The sequence below is a fragment of the Lethenteron reissneri genome, chromosome 44 (genome assembly GCF_015708825.2).
Source record: "Lethenteron reissneri isolate LAM-NWPU_2019-01 chromosome 44, ASM1570882v1, whole genome shotgun sequence".
NCBI classification, from domain to species: domain Eukaryota; kingdom Metazoa; phylum Chordata; class Hyperoartia; order Petromyzontiformes; family Petromyzontidae; genus Lethenteron; species Lethenteron reissneri.
The window spans coordinates 10,267,057-10,293,735 of NC_083822.1; the positions used below are offsets into that span (position 1 = coordinate 10,267,057).

General features: G+C 53.7%; 1 protein-coding gene and 1 long non-coding RNA gene across 3 annotated transcripts in view; both read left to right on the plus strand.

Annotated features, from left to right (window-relative positions):
• Positions 1-6,773, plus strand: part of LOC133353614 (voltage-dependent calcium channel gamma-2 subunit-like) — a 44,280-nt gene extending 37,507 nt beyond the window's left edge. For both annotated transcript variants that reach the window (XM_061569996.1, XM_061569997.1), the window contains exon 6: positions 457-6,773. The gene's annotated coding sequence lies outside the window, so the exon portion shown is untranslated. The remainder of the gene's footprint in view (positions 1-456) is intronic.
• Positions 6,774-10,014: 3,241 nt separating this feature from the next.
• On the plus strand, positions 10,015-14,921 carry LOC133353629 (uncharacterized). The gene is made up of 3 exons (XR_009756417.1): positions 10,015-10,104; positions 12,319-12,437; positions 14,513-14,921. It is a non-coding gene; the product is annotated as an uncharacterized LOC133353629 (long non-coding RNA).
• Positions 14,922-26,679: the final 11,758 nt, after the last annotated feature.

Consider the following 26,679-nt stretch of genomic DNA (forward strand, 5'->3'; position numbering starts at 1 on the left):
TACGGCGCGAAAGAAGTTCAACGCACAAGTGCATGCATACACCCCGGCCGCCTGAGTTCGACTCCTTGGCTCGTGAATCGCGACAATTCTTAGGATCGCTGGGCGCAGGAGGGGGCTCGAGACGGATGGAGACGATGACACGCAAAGCTGAGCAGTCGTTCGAGGGCCTGCGCCATGAAGCCTGGTCCACCCGAGTTCGATTCCCAACAGCGGTGAGCAGCATCGGTGTGGCGAGAGATATCAGGACCGGTCATTGAGAAACCCCCGTCTCTCCCCACTTGGCAAACCCGCGCTGACCAGCGCGGTGAAGTATGGTTGAAGCAACGCGCGTGTCCGAGGTGCCGCGGGGGAGGCCCTTCATCCAGCAGTAGATCCAACCGATGTGTGCGCAGCGTAGCAATGACTGTGAAACGCGCGCGAGGAGTAACCCGGTGCCTGTGTCTATCTTCCCTGCAGAGCCACTCGTCTCGCCACGCGGAGGAGAGAGTCGTGGGGGGCGGGAGGCGGCGGTGGGGGGGCAGGGGTGGGGGTCCCAGGTGGAGCTGGGTCACATGACAATCCTCCCATCGCGCTCAGGGAAATCCTCAGCCCCCAGCGTGGAGCCGACCCGAGCTCCGTCCCACCGCCCCACCCACCTCTGTCCACCTCCATCATCCGTGCCGGCTTCACCAGCCCTCCCCGGCCCCCCCACCGAGGGTCCGCGGGTTTGACTCGGGGGGTGCCGGGTAGGCACGCGGGGTGGTGGGGGGGCAACCGCCACGGCTTCGGGGCAGTGAGCGGCTCCGAGGGTGGTCGAGAAGGGCTCCTTGTCCCGGGGGAAGAACGAACGACCGAAGAAACGAAATGAAAGTGTTCGCGCTCCACGATGAGGTTGAGATGGTTCCTGGCCCTGAAAACCCAACGTCCTACTCCCTGATCCTCGTCCTGCCCTGCCCGCACCGAACCCAACTCCGTCGACCTCTGCCCGCGTCGCGCGTAACGCGCAAGCGAGCGCAGCGCAGCGCAGCGCCGACTCTGACCGCTCGGAACTCCACGCAGTGCTTTGCACAGCAGTAGTAATTGACCAACCACTCAGTGTGTCACTTTCTCTCTCTCTCTCTCCTGTCTCAGTCTCTAGCATAGCCACCTCCCCCCCTAATCCGTGTTATCCATCGCCCCCTTCCTCCCTCCGTCCGTCCCCTCGTCGCTGTTTACACGTGACAGACGCGCGCCGCGCGCTCTGCGATGATGCGAGCTGAGTTCCTCTGCGCCGTTGGTACCAATCGAGTTCGTGAAGTTTGCACCCCCCTCCTTCTCCTTCCCCTGCGCCAACAAAAAAATGTGATCACTCTCTTTCTGCTGCTGCTGGTAGTGGTGGTGGTGGAAGCCCGAGAGATAGAGAGAGGGAGGGGCAGGGTGGTGGCTGAGACGTGAGTGGATGGACGTGCTGTGACGCGCACTGACCCACAGTGGAATACGGAGCCGCGTGTTTACTCCGCAAGAGAAGGGCTCCCCCCCCCCCCCCACGTGTTCCTCCGACTCGAGGAGGTTGGGGCTGACGGAAGAAGAAGCAGCGAGCGAGTGACGGCGCCTGGACCCAAACAATTGAGCCCCCCCCGCCCACCCCTTCCCTTACAGGGCGCCGAGTGAGTCAAAGCCAAAAAAAAAAGATATATAATAATATATTATTTTATGCTAAACATTATTATAAAGAGGATATTCATATACTTCATCTGCAAATTGTACTTTGATCTCTATGATGTGTAACAACAAAAGAGAACACGTTGTATAACCTGTAGGGCGTAGACGATTCGTGGTGTGATGCCTTCCGTGTTTACTGTGTGTCCACGTGTCACCCGCGCATGTTATTCCTGTAACCGAGCCACACCACTGTCTTGCATGTTGGTGATGACTTTCCTGTGGGCGATGCCATATTCCGTTCCTGTGTTGTACCGGCAAGCGGTGTAGTGATGGGAACTGTGAGCCGGAGTGCGTGTGTGTAAGTCTGTGTGTGTGTGGGGAGCGGTGGCGTAGCGGTTAGCGCGCTGCGCTATGAACCCGGCGACCAGAGTTCGATTCCCGCTCACGGCCAACACCAGTGACGATTATTTGAACCGGTCCTGGGCCTTCCCTAGGTCGACTCAGCCTCGAATGAGTATCTGGTGCGGTGTGTAAACATCGCTACTAGGGAGACAAAGGCGGTCGGGCGTGGTGCTGGCCACCCACCCCCTCGTGTACCGTTCCGGCCTTCATAGGTGCTCGCTAACAGCACTTGCCCCTACAGTCTGTTAAGGCTATACGGGGGATCTTTGTGTGTGTGTGTGTGTATGGGGAGCGGTGGTGTAGCGGTTAGCGCGCTGCGCTACAAATCCGGCGACTCGAGTTCCGACTCCTGCTCGCGGCCAACACCAGTGACGATTATCGGAACCGGTTCTGGGCCTCCCTTAGGTCGACTCAGCCTCAAATGAGTACCTGGTACGATGTGTAAACATCGTCACTGGGGAGACAAAAGCGGTCGGGCGTGGTGCTGGCCCACCCACCCCCTCGTGTACCGTTCCGGCCTTCATAGGTACTCGCTAACAGCACTTGCCCCAACAGTTGGTTAATGCTATACGGGGGATCTTTGTCTTGTGTGTGCGCGCGTCCGTTAGAGCACTTCCCCAACTATGTCGAGGTTTTCTTTTTTTAGGGGGGGAGGGGGGGAGGTGGGGGGAGAGGAACCGCGGCTCTCAGATCGCTCGCTGAGCCGCGCATCGCTCCACCGGAGCGGAGAGCACCCGCCACCATCGAAGCGATCCGTCTCCCCCATGTGTCCGTCGACCTGCCGCGTATCTCACAAAGGGCTCCCGGTGTAGGCAGAGAGCGTGCCGGGACCACGGACTTGGCAGCGGGCATTGGTGGCGTTGGTGGCGACGGTCGGAAATCCTCCTGGGGACTGAGTGAAACTTGGAGAGCGAGCCTGGTTGACTCGTGGAACGATCAACCATCGATCTGCATCATCGTCGTCGTCCTCCTGATGACGACTACCCCCTCGTGTCCTCCCGCGCTCGCCCCCGTGTTGCTGTGCACCTTGCGCTCAGAAACCAAAGCTGGGGTGGGCATTCGTGTGCGTACAATATACAAGTATTTATTATATTATATCCGTTCATATAATGATAATAACAATGCACCGACTATGGTGGGAAACTGTGAATTGACGACGATGGTACGGGGGAGATAGTAAAAAAATACGTATGAAATGCAAAAATGACGTCTTTCAAAAAAAATCGATTGCTGGTTCTACCTTGTGGTGTGGAGGTGAAGAGTCGAGGACGCCCCCACCCCTTCCTCCCCCCTCCCCCCACATCCCCCCACCACACAACCCACACACAACCAACACACGTGTGCGTGTTCTTTGAACGTCCCGAACCTCGCAGTTAAGATCCACGAAATGGCGGTGGGGTGGATCTCGAAGACGTCGCGCGCGAAGTGGTCACCGACATGACAAATGAGCGGAGTCAAAATCGCAGGCACCTTCTGAAGATTCTCCCCTGGAGCTCTGCCCCCCCCCCCCCCGCCTAGGCCACAGCTGTACCCACCTGGGCCACTGCTGTCCCCACCTGGGCCACAGCTGTACCCACCTGGGCCACTGCTGTCCCCACCTGGGCCACAGCTGTACCCACCTGGGCCACTGCTGTCCCCACCTGGGCCACAGTTGTACCCACCTGGGCCACTGCTGTCCCCACCTGGGCCACAGCTGTACCCACCTGGGCCACTGCTGTCCCCACCTGGGCCACAGCTGTACCCACCTGGGCCACTGCTGACCCCCCAGGGGCTACAGCTGCCCCCCCCCGGTCAATGCTGTCCCCACCTGGGCCACTGCTGACCCCCCCAGAGGCTCTGCTGTCCACTACTTTGCTGTCACGAGCTTTGCCCTCCCCGCGTGCCCGTGGCCCTGGTACCATGGCAACAACAACAGCAGCAGCAGCAGCAGCAGCAGCCGGTGGCGTCACTGTTGACCTGAGGTTAGTCCGCAGCTGTAGCCGTGTCGTCGTATAATGAGATTCAGGGGAAATGCGTCAAAATCGCTGAGTTCGCGCCCTCGTATGGGCGACTTTGCCCGAGGGATAGCGACGGGAGGCGGGGGTGGAGTGCGGGGGAGGATGCAGCGGCGATGGTGCTACACCGCACCCGGTCACGAGAGTCTCCGGTTCTCCCCTTCCTCTCCTCCCCCCGCCTCATCCTCCCCGCCCCGCTCGCCTCCCGCTAATTGCCCGAGCCAGGCGTGCGTCTGGGGTCGTGCGGGGTGACACCGCGCGCTCATCGGGCGGACAGGCGAGAGGATCTCGCGGTGGGTGTGAAAATGTGGAGCGGTGTGGGACTCACGAAGCCCGAACGGGGGCGGCGGTCCTCGGAACCCGTCGTGACGATCGCTGCGACGACAACACCGGCAATAAACGAATAAATTAAAATAAATCATAAAATAATGCTATAAAATATCAAGACGCTGTCTCCCCGACATACCTGGTCTTCACCTGAGGACGGCTACTTGCGTTGTGGCCGAAACGTCGTGAGAATTATTTTATTGTGTTTTATTGTATTACTTTATTATTTCCATTCTACGTGACTTTACCGAAAGAACCAAGAAGATGAATCCCTGCAGTCACGAAAGCTTTAAATGAAAATAAATCAACGACGGCGATCTAAAATTGAGGGGCGCTACTCCGCCAGGTCGCCCCAAATCGCCGTCGTTCTCCATCAACGGTAGAACGACATTCGCGCACCGGCGAGAGGTCGTCAATTCGATCCGGTGAGGTGTTGGCGCGCCTCGTGCGTGCGCACGCAAAGCCGATTCATCAACTAACCCCCACGCCACCCCCAGCCTGTGAGAGTCAAGGAGCTGTAATTAGCGACGCGGACACGCGCCGCGCGTGCACGGCGCGAACTGTTTCTCGATCGCCGCGACGTCGGGCGTTGGAGAGTCGCCACATCCCCCCCCCCCCTCCCTCCCCACCCACCCCGGGGCCCGGTCTGAACCGTGCGGCCGGTGGCACCCGGGTCAGTCCGCTCGTCGTGTGCCCTCTCTGTGTGCGCGCGTGTCCTGGTCGTACGACGGACTGTTAAACGGTTCCGCGGACGATGTGCCGCCGAGGTCACGTGCAGCAGCCCTTGTTGTCAACACGCTGCTGGATAACGGGAAGCGGAAGGTGCTTCCGATGGCGCGCGGGGGGTCGTGTGGATGGGATCGTGTGAACGTCATGCTGGTCAGTGCGGATTGGTGAGAGCGGGTCGCATAGATGTGTCACAGTACAGTACAACAACGCGTGTGTTTGCACTGCTCTACGCCGCCTACAGCGTCTGTTTGTTCGCACGGCGCTCGCCCGTCGGAACGACCCTCCCCGATCTCGCCAACCCGGCTTCATCTGCTTGAGATCTGAATGAGGAGACGGAGCGTGTTGTTGCGCACGTTTGGTCGATTTTGGCACGGGCCGACACTCGCAGCGGGCTTAGTTAAAACAACAAAACGAAACTAAACAGAAATCCGCGTCGACTGCCGCCCCCGTGACGATTGCGGTGGTGGCTCTGGCGAGTTAACGCAGGAGGTTAATTTCAATACAAATTAAAATCCCATGAATAATTCACGCTCCGCGCGCCCCGCGAGCCACGTTTGCAAAGCGCACTGGGGCCTGGCTGACGCGCCGCCCCTCGCACGATGTATTCATTCCCCATCGTCAAGCGTCAACATCGTCAGCCATGGTCCATCCACTGCTAGACGAAGACCTCCCTTCTCACGTGTCCGCCACCACCTCTCACGATCCTGTGATGTAACAATGCTCCGCCTAACGGAGCGTGCGCGCTCTCTCGTTCATTTGGCCACTTGCGCTAATTCGCCTGTTCGAGCGCAAACATTCAGTCCTCTCCCAGAGCAATCAGCGCCCGGGGGGGAGGGGTGGGGGGTGCTGGTGGGTACGGGGGCCTGGTTATCGCGAGGGGGGGCGGGTGGGGAGTTGTGGGGGAGGGGGTGAGCGGGTTTGGGGTGAGAATCCTGGGCGGTAGTGGAGGTGATGTGGGGTGGATGACACTCACGATTTATAACCCCCGCGCGCTGTGTTCCTGCCTCCAATTGTCCTACCACCCACTATTTTTTTATTTTGACCGCGCTCGATGATAGGGAGTTCTCTCCCTCCCTCTCTCTCTATGTAATAACGCGCGCGCGGGTAACCATAATAATACCATTGTTAATAACAACAGCAGCCGCGGTATAGAAATAAAATCCATCGCGTTACATAAAACATGAACGCGGTGATGCTGTGTGCGGGGAAGGGAGCGGTCACGATAGATGAATACAAGGGGTCATGAGCCCCCCCCCCCCCCGCGGTGAGGGTGGGGGGGGGAAAGGGGGTTTGGTTGTGTGGGGGAGGGAGGGAGAGAGATAGGCGGAGGGGGTGGGGGGTGTGCGACAGAGGGGGGGGGGAGGTGCAGACAGTTACGTAACACTCATCGGATGAACATTCCCCGAAGCTCGCAACGATTTACGTTGCGAACGAAGCGAAAATACCACTTGAGATGCGTCACGCGACCGACCGCTCGGTGTCCCCTGCCACGTGCTCCCCGCGGTGGCCTCGTCTCGTGCCGCGTGCCACGCGGGCGACTCGGCCACGCGGCTGCGCGGTGTCTCTTCTCGTGCCACGTGAGCGACTTTGCCACGTGTCCCCCCCCCCCCCCGGTGCCGCCCCCTACGTAACGCGCCGCTGTTCACGTGGCCTCATTAGGCCGCTTTGTCGCACCTTGTCCACCTGGGGAGGAGGGAGGTGGGGGAGGTGGAGGAATGTGGGGGGGGGAGTAGGGGTAGGGGGGGAGGTGGAGGAACGTGGGGGGGGGGAGTAGGGGTAGGGGGGGGAGGTGGAGGAACATGGGGGGGGAGTAGGGGTAGGGGGGGAGGTGGAGGAACGTGGGAGGGGAGTAGGGGTAGGGGGGGGAGGTGGAGGAACATGGGGGGGGGGAGTAGGGGTAGGGGGGGAGGTGGAGGAACGTGGGGGGAGGGGTAGAAGGGGGGGGGAGATTTGCAGCACGCGCGGAGCGGAGGGGGGAGGGGGACATCCAGCGAAGGCTTTACCGCATGGAATGTAATTGCGAGGATGAGGAATGATCGGATTGTTCTGATTTATTATTACTACCCGATGGCATTTAAAGTTATTATTATTATTATTAATAAAAGCCGATGTAAAGGGAATACAAGAGCCTTGCGCGTGTTTGTGGTGAGCGGCCGTGTCCGCGTGGGATGACCTCCCCCGGCAGTGAGAAGCAGGATGCTGCCACCGTGGGGAGGGGGGGGGGTGGACGTGATCAGCACGCTGAACTTGCAATCGACAGGTCACCGGATCGATTTCCCGACGCGGCATTTGACTAACACCGCAGTATAAATGAGGGCAGCATAGTGCTCAGGGGTCCGGCAGGTCGCTTGCGGTGTGGATAAAGTGTGCGCTACTCTCCAACCTCTTCTTCCAACACCGGGGAAGAGTAGGCCAAAAGAGACCCCCACGACTCAACGGAGAGTTTTCGAGAGACGTCACTCGTAATGGAGGCGCCTCCACCAGCAGTGGCGTGGGCAACAATTGGCGCCTTTATCATTTGTACAATTTGTGGGGAGGAGAGGGGAAAGAGAAAACGTCGTTTTAGATTTGACCAGGTAAGGCCCGCTGAGCTAGATGGCTCTTAATCAGAAGCGATCTGGCTATCGTGAATGATAGCTCAACGATGTGGCTTATCGCGTGAAAATGTATTGCAGCCAAATGTTCTAGATTTGAAGCTTTCCTGACTGCAAGTATTCATATTCTTAGGTTTTTTTCGGTAAAGTCACGTAGGTAAAAAATTTCAATTAATAAAAGTAAAATAAAAAATAAAATAAAAATCACGATGTTTCGGCAGCACGATAGCTGTGACGGTTCCACCTGAAGACGGAAGCTTGTGTTGCCTCCGAAACGTCGTGATTTTTATTTTTTATTTAACTTTAATTAATTTTATTTTTTTACCTACGTGACTTTACCGAAAAAACCTAAGAAAATGCATCCAAATGCTCTAAGCACGTATGTCTGAAAGTGTGGAGGGGGGGGGGGGAACCCGAGGACCCGGAGAAAAAAAATCCACGCGGCCACGGGGAGAGCATGCAAACTCCACATATACAACAAGCGTCAGGGTTGGGATCGAACCCATGGCTGTATGCCAGGTTTGTGATGGTGCATCGATTGGTCTGTTCATACGGATTATTTCGTGAGCGAGCATATGTGATTATGGGTGAGCGTGGATGAGTGGGTCAGAGTGAACGTGGGTGATTGTGGACGAGTGGTTGTCAGCGTGTGGATGGAGGTGATGGTGAGCAATGGTGCTGAGTGGGAGAATGCAGTGAATTGGTGAAGCGTGGGTGAGTGAGAGTGGGTGAGCGTGGGTGAGTGAGAGTGGGTGAGAGTGGGTGAGCGTGGGTAAGCGGGTGCGTAAACATTAGCAGTCGAGAGACAAAGGCGGCCGGGCGTGGTGTTGAACCCACACCCCTCGTATGCGTTGCCGGCCATCAAAGGTGATCACTAACAGCACTTGCCCCAGCAGTCTGTTGAGGCTATAGGGGGATCTTTGCTACGCCCCCACACACTCGCTGCGTGCTCACACACACTCGCTGTACACACACTCACTCGCTGTACACACACTCACTCGCTGTACACACACTCACTCGCTGTACACACACTCACTCGCTGTACACACACACCACACACTCACTCGCTGTGCACACACACACTCGCTGTACACACACACTCGCTGTACACACACACCACACTCTCACTCGCTGTATACACACACACACTCGCTGTACACGCACTCACTCGCTGTACACACACTCACTCGCTGTACGCACACTCACTAGCTGTACACACACTCACTGGTTGTACACACACACTCACTCGCTGTACACACACACTCCCTGTTAGCCGTGGCGCGGAATCGCGGCTCCGGTCACCAGGGTTCATAGCACACTGCGTCAACCACTGCGCCACCGCTCCACCCACGCTCGTGAATTATTCGCCCTTAAATAGCGCTACGTCTTTAGGAGGTGCTCGTCGCACGTCGGGACGCGTTCTGCAAATCCGGTGCCACTCACAAGTACGGGCAGGGAGACAGCGAGGAGGAGGAGATGGGTGATTATGATGATTGCATTGTATGTGCGCGCACGTGCGCAAAATAATGTGGAGCGGTGGCGCAGTGCATAGCTCACTGAGACATGAACCCAGCGACACGCGTACGATTCCCCGCTCGCTCACAGCCAACGTCGGAGGCGAATCTCTGAACCGGTTCTGGGCCTCCGCTAGGTCGGCTCAGCCCTAAATTAGTAACTGGTGACGTATGTTAACGTCAGCATTGGGAAGACAAAGACTGTCTGGCGGTGATGCTGACCCTCGTGTGCCGCAGTGGCCTTCATAGGTGCTCGCTAACAGCACTTGCCGCAAACAGCCTGTGAAGGCTATACGGGGGATCTTTGTTGTTGTCTTCTGTTACAGATGTAGAACAATGCCGGCATTGAAACCGCACTTGGTTCGCAGGATAATCTCCTGCACATGGACCCCGACCACCCGTGGGGCCAATTATTTAGAGATCTCAGTCTCTGTACATGGCAACTAATGATAATTATCTAATAATGTCAACGTGTTGCACGGCGCCCACCGCACAGTGATGGCTCGCTCTCGTAGAGAGAGAGAGGACGACTCAGAGAGTGATGACGGCTCAGAGAGAGAGAGAGAGAGAGGACAACTCAGAGAGAGAGAGAGGACGACTCAAAGAGAGAGGACGACTCAAAGAGAGAGGACGACTCGGAGAGAGAGAGGACGACTCAGAGAGAGAGAGGACGACTCAGAGAGAGAGAGGACGACTCAGAGAGAGAGGACGACTCAGAGAGAGAGGACGACTCAGAGAGAGAGAGGGCGACTCAGAGAGAGAGAGGACGACTGAGAGAGAGGACGACTAAGAGAGAGAGGACGACTCACAGGCGCCAGGCGGAGGAGTTGGAACCAGAGACGACCAGAAACGCCAAGGCAGCAGCAGCAGCGAATCGTCATCAACACCTGCCCAAGCTCTGCAGTCCCCTCTACATATATGGAGGTGCGCTCGGCTATTCTGTGCTTACCTGTCGGAGGAAACCGGAGCGACCGGTAGAAAAACCCCCACGCGTGCGAGGGGGAAGCACGCGATCCCGCACACGCGGAGCAGATGGAGTCCCGCATTTTGTCTCCCGGCACCTCCCCGACGCCCACGGTTTGAGGGAGTTTCTCGACATTTGTTTGCGACGATCCCACACGTGGGTGACTTGCCTCCACAGTGCCGCATTACAGGCAGCTGGCGTGCGAGCGGCACAGCCAACATCGCCAGGACGGATTATGCGATAGCTTCGTTCATTTGCATCATTCACTCTCATCGTGCGATGAAAAGATGATGACGCAACTCGTGTTTTGGATATCAACGATCACGATCTTTTCGTCTGGGCCCATGTATGTATTTTTTATTTATTTTTTGTATTCCCTTCTACGTGACTTTACCGAAAGAACCAAGAAGATATTGTATGTATGTGTGTGTTGGACTTCTTTCGCACCGTACGTAGCCAACCGCGCTAATCGGAGGTGCGGGGGGAAGGACAACAAACGGAACACAATAAGCGGTTCTAAAGAGATGTGTTTTCAATCGAGATTTTAAAAGTGCATAGCTCCAGTGGCGTCCTAATATTGGAAGGGAGGAACGTTCCAGACGGCCTTAGAAGCGCACCTGAAAAGCGCACCGAACGTCTCGCTGTCATCTCACGGGGTACGGGTTAAACACCTATACCGGACGCTGCAGGTAATTTAATTACAGGACCCATTTAGGGGAATATTAATGAGGGCGTCTCAACGCAACCGTGGCGGTGGTGCACGTGTTAGCGCACTGCGCTACCAACTCTGTCAAAACGTTCGCAGCTAACATCAGTGGGAGATCTTGATTTGAAGCTTTCGTGACTGCAGGAATCCATACTCTTTGTTCTTTCGGTAAAGTCACGTGGGTAGAAAAAAATAATAAAAGAAAACACGACGTTTCGGGCGCTTGTGTTACGAACGAAACGTCGTGTTTTCTTTTCTTATATTTTTTCTCTCTCTACCGAAAGAACCAGAGGGTGTCAGTGAGAGACTTTTCTTTTTGCCTGAGTCGGTCATTGCCCCCCACCACCCCCCTTCATTCAACCCGCACTGACCAGCGTGGTGAAGTATGGTCAAACTAACCCCGCCGTTTGCCGACACGGCCTTTTGGGGGGAGGCCTTCCTCCAGCAGTGGATTGACAAAAGGGCTTTGAATCATCCTGTGGATTCGAGAATGTACAGTAATTAACCAGTCCAGTATCATGACCAACACGCATTATTTGGCGAAGCTGCTGTGATGGTAGTAGTGCACAAAGCGCGGTTTAATAACGCGAAATATAAACGGGAGGGGGGGGTGGTCTTCAAAGTGTATAACAGGTAACGTTTCGGGCAATGGCCCTTCTTCATAGCACATGGAGAGGCCAGAGAGGGGGGATACAAATCAAGGTATACAAAACAAAATTAATTTAAACAACTTTTTTTAATCAATGGGTGGTGGGTTTTTTAGCCCACCAGGTTTGAAATTGTGTGTGTACACACGCGTTCATTACGAGTGTTCTATTTATAGGACAACTTACACCCTCGGACTCTTTTGCAACCGAGGTGTTTCATTAGAAGGGATTATCCGGCTGATATATTTGAGTAAATACGATTTCACAGACGTATATCTTGTACTTCACAGCAGCGCTTCACAACAGATAGTAATGACGCTGCTGCTGCTGTTGCTGCAACTGCTGTTGTTACTACTGCCACTGCTGCTGTTACTACTGCTGATACTGTTGCTGCTGCTGTTGCTGCTCCGACTGATGTTGTTGCTACTGCTGCTGCTACTGTTGCTGCTGCTGTTGCTGCTGCTGTTGCTGCTGCGACTGATGTTGTTACTACTGCTGCTGTTACTACTGCTGCTGCTACTGTTGCTGCTGCGACTGATGTTGTGCTACTGCTGCTGCTACTGTTGCTGCTGCTGTTGCTGCTGCGACTGATGTTGTTACTACTACTGCTGCTACTGTTGCTGCTGCTGTTGCTGCTCCGACTGATGTTGTTACTACTGCTGCTACTATTGCTGCTGCCAATGCTGTTGCTACCGTTGCTGCTGCTGCTTCTTCTTCTGTCGTACGGAATGTTCTGGGGACTGCAACAGATCATAAATCGATGTCGAGATTTGTGATCCCAATTCGACTGCTTCAGGAGTAGCCGTGTGGATTTGTTTCAGATCGCCAGTGAATGATCCAATTTGGGCAGCCGCTTCGTGTTCTATGTATGGAGGAAGTGTCCCAAACATCTTCCATGGGGTGTCCGGAGACGATCCAAGGAGGACCAGCGTCTTCCTCGGTAGGTCACATCCTGGCTGAAGGATTGTGGAGTCGCTGACGATGAATTCGCTGCTGAAGATACTCGATAAGAATGTTGCTGCCCTTGCTGCTGCTGCTGCTGCCCGAGCTCATGCTGCTTCTGCTGTTGCTGCTACTGCCCTTGCTGCTGTTGCTGTTGCTGCTGATGCCTTTGCTGCTGCTGTTGCTGCTACTGCCCTGGCTGCTGCTGTTGCTGCTGCATTTGCTGCTGTTGCTGCTGCTGATGTTGCTGTTACTGCCCTTGCTGCTGCTGCTGTTGCTGCTGCTGTTGCTGCTGCTGTTGCTGCTGTTGCTGCTGCTGTTGCTGCTGCTGCTTGTTGTTGGTGCTGCTGCTGTTACTGCTTCTATTGCTGTTGCTGCTTCTGTTGATACTACTGCTAATTGTTGGTGCTGCTGCCAGTGCTGTTGCTGCTGTTGCTGCTGCTGCTTTTGCTGCTGCTGTTGTTGGTGTTGTTGCTGTTGCTCCTGTTGCTGCTGCTGCTGTTGCTGCTTCTGTTGCTGCTGCTGTTGCTGCTGTTGCTGTTGTTGGTGTTGTTGCTGCTGCTGCTGTTGCTGCTGCTTCTGTTGCTGTTGTTATTGCCCTGATTCGACCCGGCCACTCGCGCCCTGCCTCACACTCAAACTCGATGCCAGAAATAGCATCATTCGGGCATCGTACTACTACTATACTATTAGCTATGTTTTATTTTGCCAGATAAGGCCCCACTGAGCTATAGACATCTTTTTCACAAGCGACCTGGCCACACATTATAGCTCGAAGCGGCTTATCGTGTGGAAATATAGAGGAGCCAAAAACTCTAAAACGCGTGACGTTGATTCTAAATGTGGAGGGGTGGGGGGAAACCGGAGGAACCGGAGGGAGATATAGAAACACGCCAACTCCAAATATACAGCAGCAGGTATCGCCCGGGTCGAGATCGAACGCACGACCTCCTGTATACCAGGCGAGGTAGTTAACATCTCCTAGCCACCACAGCACCGCGCAAATGCCCTCTCATCGGAAGAATGATTCCTGGATGGTGGTGGAGGTTGTGATGGACACGAGGTTGTGATGGACAAGAGGTTCCGCAGCGGAAGTTGTCGTCCCGCTATACAGGACGGACGACACCCAGCGGCCGACTCGTGACACGCGGGGCAAGTTGATCCACGCTGCTTGTCGTCCGTTAGCGACAAACAACAACAACAACAAGACTGCGATGGAGTGACGTCACGTCAATGCCATAGTGACGCACCCCGTTCTCCCACTCTCACGCCCTGCCCCACCTACCCCCTCCCCCTCTCACGCCCTCCCCCTCTCACGCCCTCCCCCTCTCACCCCTCCCACCCCCACCCCCTCTCACCCCCTCCCCCTCTCACGCCCTCCCCCTCTCACGCCCTCCCCCTCTCACCCCTCCCACCCCCACCCCCTCTCACCCCTCCCACCCCCACCCCCTCTCACCCCCTCCCCCTCTCACGCCCTCCCCCTCTCACGCCCTCCCCCTCTCACCCCTCCCACCCCCACCCCCTCTCACCCCTCCCACCCCCACCCCCTCTCACCCCCTCCCCTCTCACGCCCTCCCCCTCTCACGCCCTCCCCCTCCCACCCCCGCCCCCTCTCACCCCCCCCCTCTCTCCCCCTCCCACCCCCTCCCCCTCTCACGCCCTCCCCCTCTCATGCCCCCCCCCCCTCTCACGCCCTCCCCCTCCCACCCCCGCCTCCTCTCCCGCCTTCCCCCTCTCACCCCCTCCCCCTCCCACCCCCTCCCCCTCTCACGCCCTCCCCCTCTCACCCTCCCCCTCTCACGCCCTCCCCCTCTCACGCCTCCCCCCTCTCACGCCCTCCCCCACTCACGCCCTCCCCCTCCCACCCTCTCACCTTCTCCCCCCTCTCACCCCCTCCCCCTCCCTCCCCCTCTCACGCCCTCCCCCTCCCACCCCCTCCCCCTCTCACGCCCTCCCCCTCCCACCCCCTCCCCCTCTCACGCCCTCCCCCTCCCACCCCCTCCCCCTCTCACGCCCTCCCCCTCCCACCCCCTCCCCTTCTCACCCCTCCCCCTCTCACGCTGAACCCCGCAGGCGGCAGGGGCCAATGTCAGGGCGAGGCGAGGCGCTCCTCCCGCGGGAGCGATTTGTTCCCAGCTCGAGTGCGAGCAACAATTACCCCGGGCCAACACCGACACAAAGCCACAGGCAGAGAGCCCCCGAATAGCCTTCAACAGACTGTGGGGCAAGTACTCTTTGCGAGCACCTATTATTATTATTAAAGGGCGGCACAGCACGCGACAAGGTGGGTGGCCAACACCACGCCCGCCCGCCTTTGTCTCCCCAGTACCGGACTGATGTTTTGCGCGCCGTACCAGGTATTCATTTGAGGCTGAGTCGATCTAGGGGAAGTACAGGACCGGTTCAAATATTTGTGTTCACTGTCATTGGCCGTGAGCGGCGATATGACTCGGGTCACCGGGTTTGTAACGCAGAGTGCGCTCACCACTACAAATACAAAGATCCCCCGTGTAGCCTGAACAGACTTTTGGGGCAAGAGTTGTTAGCGAGCACCTGTGAAGGCCGGCACGGCACAAAAGGGGGGTGGGAGGCCAGCACCATGCCCTGCCGCCTTTGTCTCCCGAGTGGCGATGTTTTACACACACACGCCACCAGGTACTATTTTGAGGCTGAGTCGACCTAGGGGATGCCCAGGACCGGTTCAGATAATCGTCTCTGGTGTCGGCCGTGAGCGAGAGTCGAACTCGGATCGCCGGGTTCCATTACACACACACTCATAGACTTGAATCGGCATACTGTATTTATATCATACATTGACACATAACAATAACAACAACAATAACCGCCGTTCGCCACTAAGTGTCGGTGACGCCCCAAAGGCGCTTGTGCCAGGCTAGGTGCACCCTGAGGCCACGGCAAGTGGCGAAGGCTCGCTGACAGGAGGTCACGACAGTGACCGAGATAACCGGCAGATGCCCCCGAGCTGCGCTCCCCATTGTGCCAACTGCGTTTTATCCCACCCCTGCGCTCCGCCCGTTGTTGTGAGCGTCGCTCTTCTGCCCTCCTCTGCGACTGCCTTCAACTGCCCAGCAGCAGCAGCAGCGTCCATCACGAGCCTCCTCCACAGAGGCCGATCTTGACACCGCTGGTACCGGTCGTCGGCAAGTCCACTCAGCTCCACATCCTCCCGTGCCGCGTGAGCCCCGTGCCGCTGCCCGTTTAGCCCCCTCTATCGGGCCCATCAGAATCTCACACGTACACGCATTTGCAACAGACACACACTTGCACAATCACACTCGATAAACCCATGAACTCGCATATTCATACCCTGACACGCGCACACACACTGATGCATTTACACACCCCTACACAGCCTCAGACACACACAGACAGTGATGCATTTACACACCCCTACACAGCCTCACTCACACAGACAGTGATGCATTTACACACCCCTACACAGCCTCACACACACACAGTGATGCATTTACACACCCCTACACAGCCTCACACACACAGACAGTGATGCATTTACACACCCCTACACAGCCTCACACACACACAGTGATGCATTTACACACCCCTACACAGCCTCACACACACACAGTGATGCATTTACACACCCCTACACAGCCTCACACACACACAGTGATGCATTTACACACCCCTACACAGCCTCACACACACACAGTGATGCATTTACACACCCCTACACAGCCTCACACACACACACAGTGATGCATTTACACACCCCTACACAGCCTCACACACACACAGTGATGCATTTACACACCCCTACACAGCCTCACACACACACAGTGATGCATTTACACACCCCTACACAGCCTCACACACACACAGTGATGCATTTACACACCCCTACACAGCCTCACACACACACAGTGATGCATTTACACACCCCCCCACAGACTCAGACACACACAGACAGTGATGCATTTACACACCCCTACACAGCCTCACACACACACAGTGATGCATTTACACACCCCTACACAGCCTCACACACACACAGTGATGCATTTACACACCCCTACACAGCCTCACACACACACAGTGATGCATTTACACACCCCTACACAGCCTCACACACACACAGTGATGCATTTACACACCCCTACACAGCCTCACACACACACAGTGATGCATTTACACACCCCTACACAGCCTCACACACACACAGTGATGCATTTACACACCCCTACACAGACTCAGACACACACAGACAGTGATGCATTTACACACCCCTACACAGCCTCACACACACACAGTGATGCATTTACACACCCCTACACAGCCTCACACACACACAGTGATGCATTTACACACCCCTACACAGCCTCACACACACACAGTGATGCATTTACACACCCCTACACAGCCTCACACACACACAGTGATGCATTTACACACCCCTACACAGCCTCACACACACACAGTGATGCATTTACACACCCCTACACAGACTCAGACACACACAGACAGTGATGCATTTACACACCCCTACACAGCCTCACACACACACAGTGATGCATTTACACACCCCTACACAGCCTCACACACACACAGTGATGCATTTACACACCCCTACACAGCCTCACACACACACAGTGATGCATTTACACACCCCTACACAGCCTCACACACACACAGTGATGCATTTACACACCCCTACACAGCCTCACACACACACAGTGATGCATTTACACACCCCTACACACGCGCTCACGTCGCTGTCACTGTATCGCTCGTCTTCTCGTTATCCGTGGCCTCTCAGCCGTCGCCTCCACCACCAACTGCCCTGCACATCGCTTTGATTTTGCGTCGTTTCGATATGCGTCGTCTCACCTTTCAGGAACGCATCCCCGACGCAAACCAGGGTATTACTGTGTATATATTTATCCATCCTCAAAGCTGCTGGTATTTAACCAAATTAAGTGCAGAACCAAAGTTCACGCCGATGAGCGGTTTATGTGCAATCGTCGTGACGCCGATGAGATATTCCACCCACTACACTTGAGCACCAGATTTGATCACACTCAGTCTATGTGGGCCTCAGGGTCCTGATGTGAGACGTATGGGTCTATGCGTAAGCCGATGCATGGGTGTCTCTGTGAGTGTAGATGTCTCTATGTAAGTACGCGGGTGGCGGTGTGAGGCTGCGTTAACTTCACTGCACTCGAGCACGCGGCTTAAGCGACGGACGATGGCTGAATTTTTTATTCGAGCCGAGGAAATTCCAGCGCCACCAGATCGGGGGCTCTGACCTCTGAGACACCTCGGGAGCTGGGGGGGCGGGGGGGGTACTGGGGTTGGATCAGATACGCAAACTTGCACGGGACTCAACGCGGTCTCGATCTCTCGATCTATCCACAAAGACCGCGATCATTTGCGAAAAACAACTTCCGACGGAACACTTTGTTCGGGACCCCACTCACGCGGCTGATTGCTGCCACCTGGGACCCACAAATCAGACGCATTGAGACGCGCCTACCTTATTAATAAACCCCCCACCCAACTCCCACCCATCACCCGAGTAGGAAAGGTAACGATGGATGCGGCAAGTGACGCGCGTCCCCCACCCAATCACCCACCCCCCCGGTTCTTCCCCACACGGCGTCTGGGTTTTAATTTAAGACCCGGCTGAGCTCGGATTCGGGGCCTGTTGTATATGTTGGTTATCAAAATTTGTTATGTTGTATGCGTGCGTGGGTGAAATTATTATGTTGTATATGTGGGTTATGAATATTCAGTGAAAATAATAATAATTAAATGAAATTTGGCCAAATGTGTAATTATCCGGAAATATGTTAATTTATGTAATTATGCACATTTTAATTATGCCAATTCGAGAGGTAATCGTATTAATTATGCGAGTGGGTGTAATTATGATAATGCAAGTCGTTATGATAACCAGACCCCGCCTCGGTGACGAGGGTGGGTTATCGATCGGAATAAGGCAATTAATCGTATGCAGTTATGCAGGTGTGGTGTAAGTATGCAAGATTAACTTAGATTAACTCGGCATCGTTGTCTAGGTTCGTCTCATTCTCGCTTTAACATTCCCAGAGTGTGTATTCGTGGTTATATTTTAGGTCCCCGGTTCACCCCGTTATCGCTTTAACATTTACTGAGTATGTATTAGTGTGTTTATTAAGGTCACCAAGTTCAGATCTCAACGCAGAAGCAGATCTTATGCATAGATTTCAGGAAAGAATCACACAACCACTTCTGTATTGATCAATTTATTACTAATTCAACCTTAACTATGATATAGTATGCGAACTCTCAATCCCGGAACGTCAACACGGCATCAATACAGTATCATCAACGATTGTCTGATTTCACTTTGACAACGGCACATGGATCCCGCATAACGCGATGGTTGTTAGTGAGAGAGAGTCGTTAAAATATGCAAATACTATGCTAAGAAAACCTTAACGTTAATGAATGATTATACTCAATATTGTTCACGCAGTACCGCACTCCTTATTGATCATACGCAACCCTTATCACGTTGTTAGCACCTTGGGTCACGGGACAGTTGAATATTCTGTAGAGGATGCGAGTACGTGCGGCGATTATGACTGAAAGATACTTGAAAGATTATACGGCGATAAAAAAACACAATCAAAAACAGTTATTATTCTTAAAGGCACCAATCTCAACAGATACATCGGCAGGTTATCTGACAACAGAACGGCTCGGAGTAAGGGCCTGCGACGGTGCTCCTTTTCCGAAGATCGTTATCTTATACCAAGTTTACTAATTGGGGACCAGATCACCTGATAAGGATCCGGTGGGCCACCACTTCCCACGTGAGCGTGGCTCGGCGGAAGGAGGTGCCAAGAATCAGTTCGTATTGATGGATCTGTTGGGAATTTATGCGATTAAGAGTACAGCCCACTAAATATTAAAGATAAAAATTACGAATACTTTTATAAACGACGGATGGCCATCACTCGGTCTCGTTGTGATGCCTTCCCAGCCACGGATGGCTTATGGGTTCGAGTGTGTTTGAGTGGTAAGAGTTGTCTTGAATAGTCAGTGTTCGGAGTCGATTCTTTATGTCAAACAGACGCCTGGTGGTCGTGTGGTGAGGGGGCGGTGCGCGTCATACGTATCAGTCGCTCCCCTGTCACCGTGGTGAACTGGTTCGGATGCCCGTTGATACGCTGTCGCAGTTCGGAACCCGGTCGGTAGGTGGCGCCCACAACTCGCTCGCAGCGTGCAGTGTTGGGTCGTCGACCAGGGTGTGCACGGAGCCTCGTCGCCAAACCGCGACCCTCACCAGTCCGGCGGCAGCAGAGACCTCCGACTCGGCAGAGGTTGACCCACGCAGGCCGAGTTGAGCTGTCAAGCGGGTCTTGCCCGCCTGCAGAGGAGATGGGGAGCCGCTTGAGTCGAGCCCCGAGAGCCGGCTTTGGTAAGCCGATCGAACTCGGCTGAGTCCCAGACGAGCTGAAGATGAGTCGAGCCGACCCGCTGGTCGCAGCTCGCTCCTGAGCCGACCCTCCCGGTCGAGCTCGCTCCTGAGTCGACCCGCTGGTCGCACTAGTTTCCAATGCTCAGGATCCTTTCCTTTATGCCGAAAAATCCCCCTGGATCCCGCCCACAAGGCGGGGCTTCTTTCGATTTTTGCTGTGTCAGGATCTGTCCGTAGGCAGGTGTGTCCATGTGTGTGTCCGTACGTCCGTATGTCCTTGTGTGCATCACCCACGGTATATTCCGTTGTCACACTCCCTCCATAAAACCCACGAGCAAACAATCAGATGTTACAAATTGCCTCGAAGTCGTCTCTCTGTCTGGGTGCAATATTATCTCTTGTCTGGCCTTCTTCATGAACCCAAAACACAGACGTTATAAATCGTCTCATAGGCGTCTTTGTTCGTGTTGCACAACCTGGAGGGAGGGGCAACACTCTCTCCGACCCGGCGCACAAAGAAATGGTTAAAAAGTTTTAAGTTAACATTTGTCCCTTACTATTTTATGATTCTGTATGTAACCTAAGGTCTGTCGTTTCCCATCGTGGTGCTTGACTCAAGTGGAGGTGTTTCCCCGAGCGTATACACACTCCTATCCCGCGCTGCGGGGATACAAAGACGGCCGGGATCTCCCTTTCTCTCCGACCCTGGGTTTAACATCGTTTTTTTATTATGTATTTATTTCGACCTGGTGGTGATTCATCCCGTTATCCTGGCTTTTCATAAGTTTTACTTTTGTCTTTTCATGCATATGCTTATTATTATTAATTTATTTCCGATATCTTAGGTTAAGGGGTAAGTTTCTTGATCCTAGGAATTCGTATCCCTTGGTGTCTGCATGGTTATATAAGCGGAATATAGTTTACGGTGAATAGCGTTAACATTGATGTTATGTACGATATTATGTATTGTGATGTCTTTAACTTAACTTGTTTGTCAGGGCTTTACTGACACGAAGTTGCATTCCATAGCCCCGCAGTCTTTGCCCCACCCTATCTCTGCTCGCCGTTGTTGTTGCTGTCCAGCTGACGCCGTTAACTCAAGGCCTCATTAATTTCCGTCACTCCTTGTAGGTGAGGGCGGTTGAACCTTGGAGTCAGTTCTGGTTTTTGTCTGCCTGCTTCTTCTTGTGTCCCCTGACCCCGGGAGTTATTATTTCTACTTTTATGGCCTGTCGAAGCCCGACTCGCTGTTGCTGGGCTGGTGTCGTTCCCGGCTTTTTGCTTACGTTTGCAGTTCGCCGTGCTCTTAATTTCCTTCCCTCTTCAACCTTATATCGACTATTCGCTCCTGTCTGGGTGCGATTCAATTTTGACTTAGGAAGGTTCTGATTGTCATATGCTTCGGGTCGAGTTGTATAGAAAGTATTAAAGTATGGAAATAACATTTCATATTGACTTAATGATGGTGATGGTTCAGTAGGCGTAACTTGTGGCCTGGTTTAATTGGAGTGGGTGTGAATATCAATAACTTTAGCCTACCCTGTTGTTAAATTCCGACTTTAACGTTACTTTAATAGCAATACAGAATAAGTGAGCTTTTTGTCTTAACTAGGCGAACGCGAACTTCTGGTGACCCCCGCAGCCTTGTTGTTCAGCTGGGTCTGCCTCCTTGAGAGATATACAACACTCTTATTCTCGTCTCACCGTGGCCATCCAACCTTCTGCTCTGGGAGTGTTATTCTTAATTTCAGGTCAAAGGCCCCCTCACGTTCAGACGTGCAGGGTTGTTTAAATCAGCTCCCTCCCCTGTGCACACAGCCTTGAGCTGACACTCCCACTGTCTCTGCCGCCTGCACGGGTGACATGTGCCCGTTCATCAGGCCTTATCTTTCCTTGAAGCAAGGTTGCAAATTCTGCCATCCTAGCCCTCCTCCAGTTCATTACTTAACAACCTCTGGTGTTTTGCAGTTTGCTGCGCTTTGGTGTGTTTCATTCATTAAAAAAAACAAGTAAAAAGATAATATATAAAAATATCATCAAATATTATTAATCTCAATTTTGGAAGAAGGGTTAGTATACAACAGGCCTGACCTTGGTTGTTGGTTTCATTCAATACGCGGCAACCACCGCCTGGCGCTCCGGGTGTCGTTAATTAACTCGGCGCACGGACGAATTGGGAATATGCTTCACACGTTGATGCGTTGGCGGGGTGCGGTGGAGCAGGGGGTAGTTGGGGGTGGTGGGTGCGATGCGTGGGGTGGTAGGGTTCACATTGGTGCCACTGCAGAGGGCATCGTGTGCTTTATTGACATTTATGGACTGTCATCCGTGCGATGAATTCGCAGCGAAGTGCTCGGGAAAGCGCACCCACGCGGGCACGCGAGTTTGTTCGAGAAAGTGACGCTTCAGATTTCGTCTTTCGGCCGGGGCATGCGCGGGCCACTCTTGCTCAAGGTCAGGGACAGACAAACAGACGACGACGACGATGATATTATAATTGTTTTTTTACCGTTTTATCTGGCAACAAAACTGACATCTTTTTTTTACGAGGAGTCATGTTTGCATAGATCACAATACCTGCAGTCATAATGCAAACTAAAAACATAACTCTGATAATGTATGCACTGTCCTTGAAGTTGATTGGTCCACACCTGAGACAGCTTTCCTTAGAGCCTAGTCTCACATGGTGTTGGACCACATGACGCCAAAACGCGCACAACTCAAAGACAATGCACCATCAGAGTATGAGAGCTCGGGGTAAGCATTTACACCATTGGAACCTCATTTGCCAGTAGAAAAATATGATAATTGTTTCTTTTAACCCTTTTATCTGGCAACAAAAAAGGTGTCAGTTTTGTTGCCAGATAAAAGGGTATAAAAACAATTATCATATTTTTCTACTGCCAAATGAGGTTCCAATGGTGACGATGATATTATTAATAATTTACGGACTTCTGTCATTTGCACCGCTGGACGATGACTTCCCCCGGCGCCGGGTCGAGACTTGACCATACTTCACCACTCTGGTGAGTGCTGCCTGGTGAAGGGGCTGGCGACGCGACCAGAGCGCTGGTTCAGATGTCACGTGCCACTTATTGCCTCCGCGAATCAAACTTCATTCGACCGCAAGGCCTCGTGTTTCCGCGATGGTCGAACCGGGGGATAGGGGGGGGCCAAGTGCATTGATTACACTGGTCAACAAAAAAAATTTCTGGCCTGGACTTTTGCAGCTGTTTTAGACTAATTTTAGGGTGCTGATTCCAAATCTGATCTCAGATTTGCTCTATCACATCTCGTTTTTATGCTATCGGCATACCCCATTTTCATTGATTTTACCCGAAATTAACTCTGTCACTTATGATTGCAAGTTGTTGCGAGTCGGTGACTGCTTTAGTGTTAAAATATGGTGCTGTATTTTTAGGATAGTGTGTTTATAATATAATTTTATGTAGATATCCACATTTATTTCATATTTTTCTTCTGCAGTTTTTATTGGAAATGCAATATCTGATATCTCAAAAACCTTATGTGATAGACAAAAACTGATACCAGATTTGGAATCAGCACCCCAAGATTACCTTAACACCGTTGGAATACCTTATGCCAGAAAAAGTGAGTTGACCAGTGTTATTTTTGTTCCGTATATCAAGTCAGGCACGCTTTGTGCTTTCCCTTGAGCAAGGTGGGGGGGGGGGGGGTTGGGGGACAGGGTGGGGGTGGGGGAGGGGGTGGGGGAGGGGGTGGGGGTGGAATACTGAAGGTGAATGTCGATGATGATGATGAGGTCGAGTATGCGTGCTGCTCTGATCGCGAGGCAACAGTCGTGTGCACGTGGGTGTTTTTGTCTTGTACTTGCTTTGGTGATCGCACCTCCGCCATTGGTAAGACACAGGATGCATGCGGTATACTTGATTGGGTGTAATTAAGGGCACCCCCTTCCGTTCGTAACATAAGCAGCCAGCTGAGGATGGAGCCGTGAGCAGAATAGGCTGCAGCAGTCTGGGTCACGGCAGGGCTTGCAGATATTCTGGGGCGGATTGGATACGGATTCAGGAAATGTTGATGGTTCTTGCACAAAAATGAGTGTTTTGTACTGTGGTTTGACACACGGTGGGGTGGGAAGAGGGGTCCCCCACACGAAGCCAATCCCCCGCTTTCATGGGAAGTTTGCCGAACGCCTCAAAATGTAGCAGGAGGGCGACCTCCTGAACGGAGTCACTGGGGGTGGTGGGACGCCGGCGGGCGCGAGATTCGAAACGACGGCGCAAATCTTCCCAACGTGCAAGCAAGAGTCCGTGAGAGATCCGATAATTAGCTTGGCTCTAAATTAATCATAATTCATCCGCTGGGTTTTAAGCGATGCGCTCACCTGGCGCGGAGCGGTTAATTGCGTTTTCTGCGAGAGGCGTGATGAGATTTCAGGCGAGCGGTATTGTTTAAACATTCATCAACAGAGCCGTTTGCTCGGGGCCCGGTGAATTATTGATTCAGACTTTGTAAACAAGTGGCGGAATAAGTGGAGCGGTGAGGAGCGGAGAGAGAGCCAACATCAACCACCATCGTCATTAATCACCATCGTCATCAACCACCATCCACATCAGCTTCTATTGAAGGTCTGGACGGCACACGAGGGGGTGGCTGGCCAGCACCACGCCCTGCCGCCTTTGTCTCCCCAGTGGCGATGTTTACACATCGCACCAGGTACTCTTTTGAGTCCGAGTCGACCTAGGGGAGGCCCAGGACCGGTTCAAATATTAATTACTGGTGTCGGTGGCCGTGAGCGGGAATCGAACTCGGGTCGCCAGGTTCTCCGTGCAGCGCACTAACCACTGCACTACCGCTGCCCGTGATGGACACACGCACACGTATGTTCCCTCGTCCGCCATTCGCCACTAAGTCTACGGTGACGTCACCACGACGCCTGTGCCAGGCTAGGTACACTCTGAGGCCACGTGAAGTGTCGAAGGCTCGCTGACAAGAGGTCACGGTCGAGACCCAGGTCTCATGGGTTGACTGACTGAGATGGCCGTCAGATGCACCAGCTGTACCCCCCCCCCCTACTTTGCCACACACATCTACATACATGCGTGCAAACGCGCACACGCACACGCGCGCGTGCCCCCTTGTGAGCGCCCTTCCTCCGTGCCAGAGAAGCCGACTGCCCCTCTGGGCACGCGGCTCGGGTTACGTCTGCACATCATGTAACCAGGGGGAGGGGGAAATTCAATAGGGGGGCCTGCGCGCGGAATATGTCATATTCATAGAGGTCACCCACGCTTGGTGCCAGCGCCGCGCCGTACGCACGACTGCGCCGAGGTTTATAACTGCATGGGGGGGGGGGGGGGTGGCGACTCTTGCGCAACTATGCCACGGAGTCTTTCACGCGGTCCCACTCACGACGGACGGTGCCATGTGAAATAAATAAATATATACGTTGAAAGCTAAAGGAGAAGCCTCTTTGCCGCTGCTGGCCGAAGGACCCCGTTGCTATAGGGACGCTCTCGAGAGCCGCTCTACGGAGGGTGTTTTGGCCTACTCTTCCACGCGTGTCAGACGAGCGCAACGTTTTTCTGGAAACTTATCGATTGAAGAAAAAAAAAGTCAGCCCTGGTAGTAGAAAAATAACAACCCACGTAAACATTGACGCGGCGGTGGGAGTCCAACCGTTCGATTCTAACGACAATGCGCACCCTCCCCCCACCACCTCCTCCAGCAAAGAGCAAATTCCAGGCACATCTATCCAGAGAGGGGATCGCGCGCCGTGGGATCGGACTGCGAAATCGTGGGGTCGGACTGCGAGCGGGGAGAGCGTTTTGCGGGGCAGCCGCCGCAAACAAAATTGCGCCAAGAGGGGGCGGAATGACGGAGGAAAGACCCCGTGAATTGGACTCCGGGGACGCTAAATATTTGTCTGTGGTTTGTGAAACTGTCTGAAGCCAGAGACAAAGAGAAGGCGATTTGGATGTTGTCGCCCTTCTGGTAAAGGTCGACGTTAATTCAATGTTATTACTGCCCATGGAATGGCATTTATTTTGTTATGTGTGCCCAGAAATGCCGTGAATAATATATATGTATCGGGTGAGAGAAAATCGGGTTGACAGTCGCGACACAAATGTTACACTTAGCGGCAGAGCGTGGTTGGTAAATGCAGCAGATGTCGTGTGAATGGATCTCAAAAGTCGTTCTGCGACACCCATTGTTTTAATTTGATTATCTTCTAGCGGATGACAGAAGTAAAGATATAAATATATTACAAAAGGGATGAATATGAGATTGCTTCGGTGAGATCGGCGAGAGAGAGATGGAGACAAGTGACAGATATGCAGAGATGAAAGAGTCAAAATAATAAAACAATCTTTCCTTCTTTATGCATAAAAGCCACACCGTGTCGTGCAACTGTTTTAAGAGGGTCTTGCTGCCACATGTTTTTTTTTATTATTATTTTAAGCTGTTTTCAGCCAATTAATGATGAGTGTTGATTATATGTGTGGGAGGAAACCCGGAGCACCGAGAGAAAACCCACGCGAGCAAAGAACGAGGGGGGGACATTATGTCCACGTCCAGATGACATAGACGGAGATTAGTCCACACGTTGCTGTGCTGCCTTCTCCTGGCAAGAACAACCTACGGGCTCCTTCTCGACGCTGACGAGAAGGGGAGTTTCACAACAGTCCTGCGGTGATCCATCAACCCTCGCTGCTGTTTCCGCCACAGTGTCGGATTGCAGGCAGCCACGTGCAGTGTCAGAGTCACCGCTGCCCGACATCGCTGAACCAGTAGTGGAAATTCCACATTC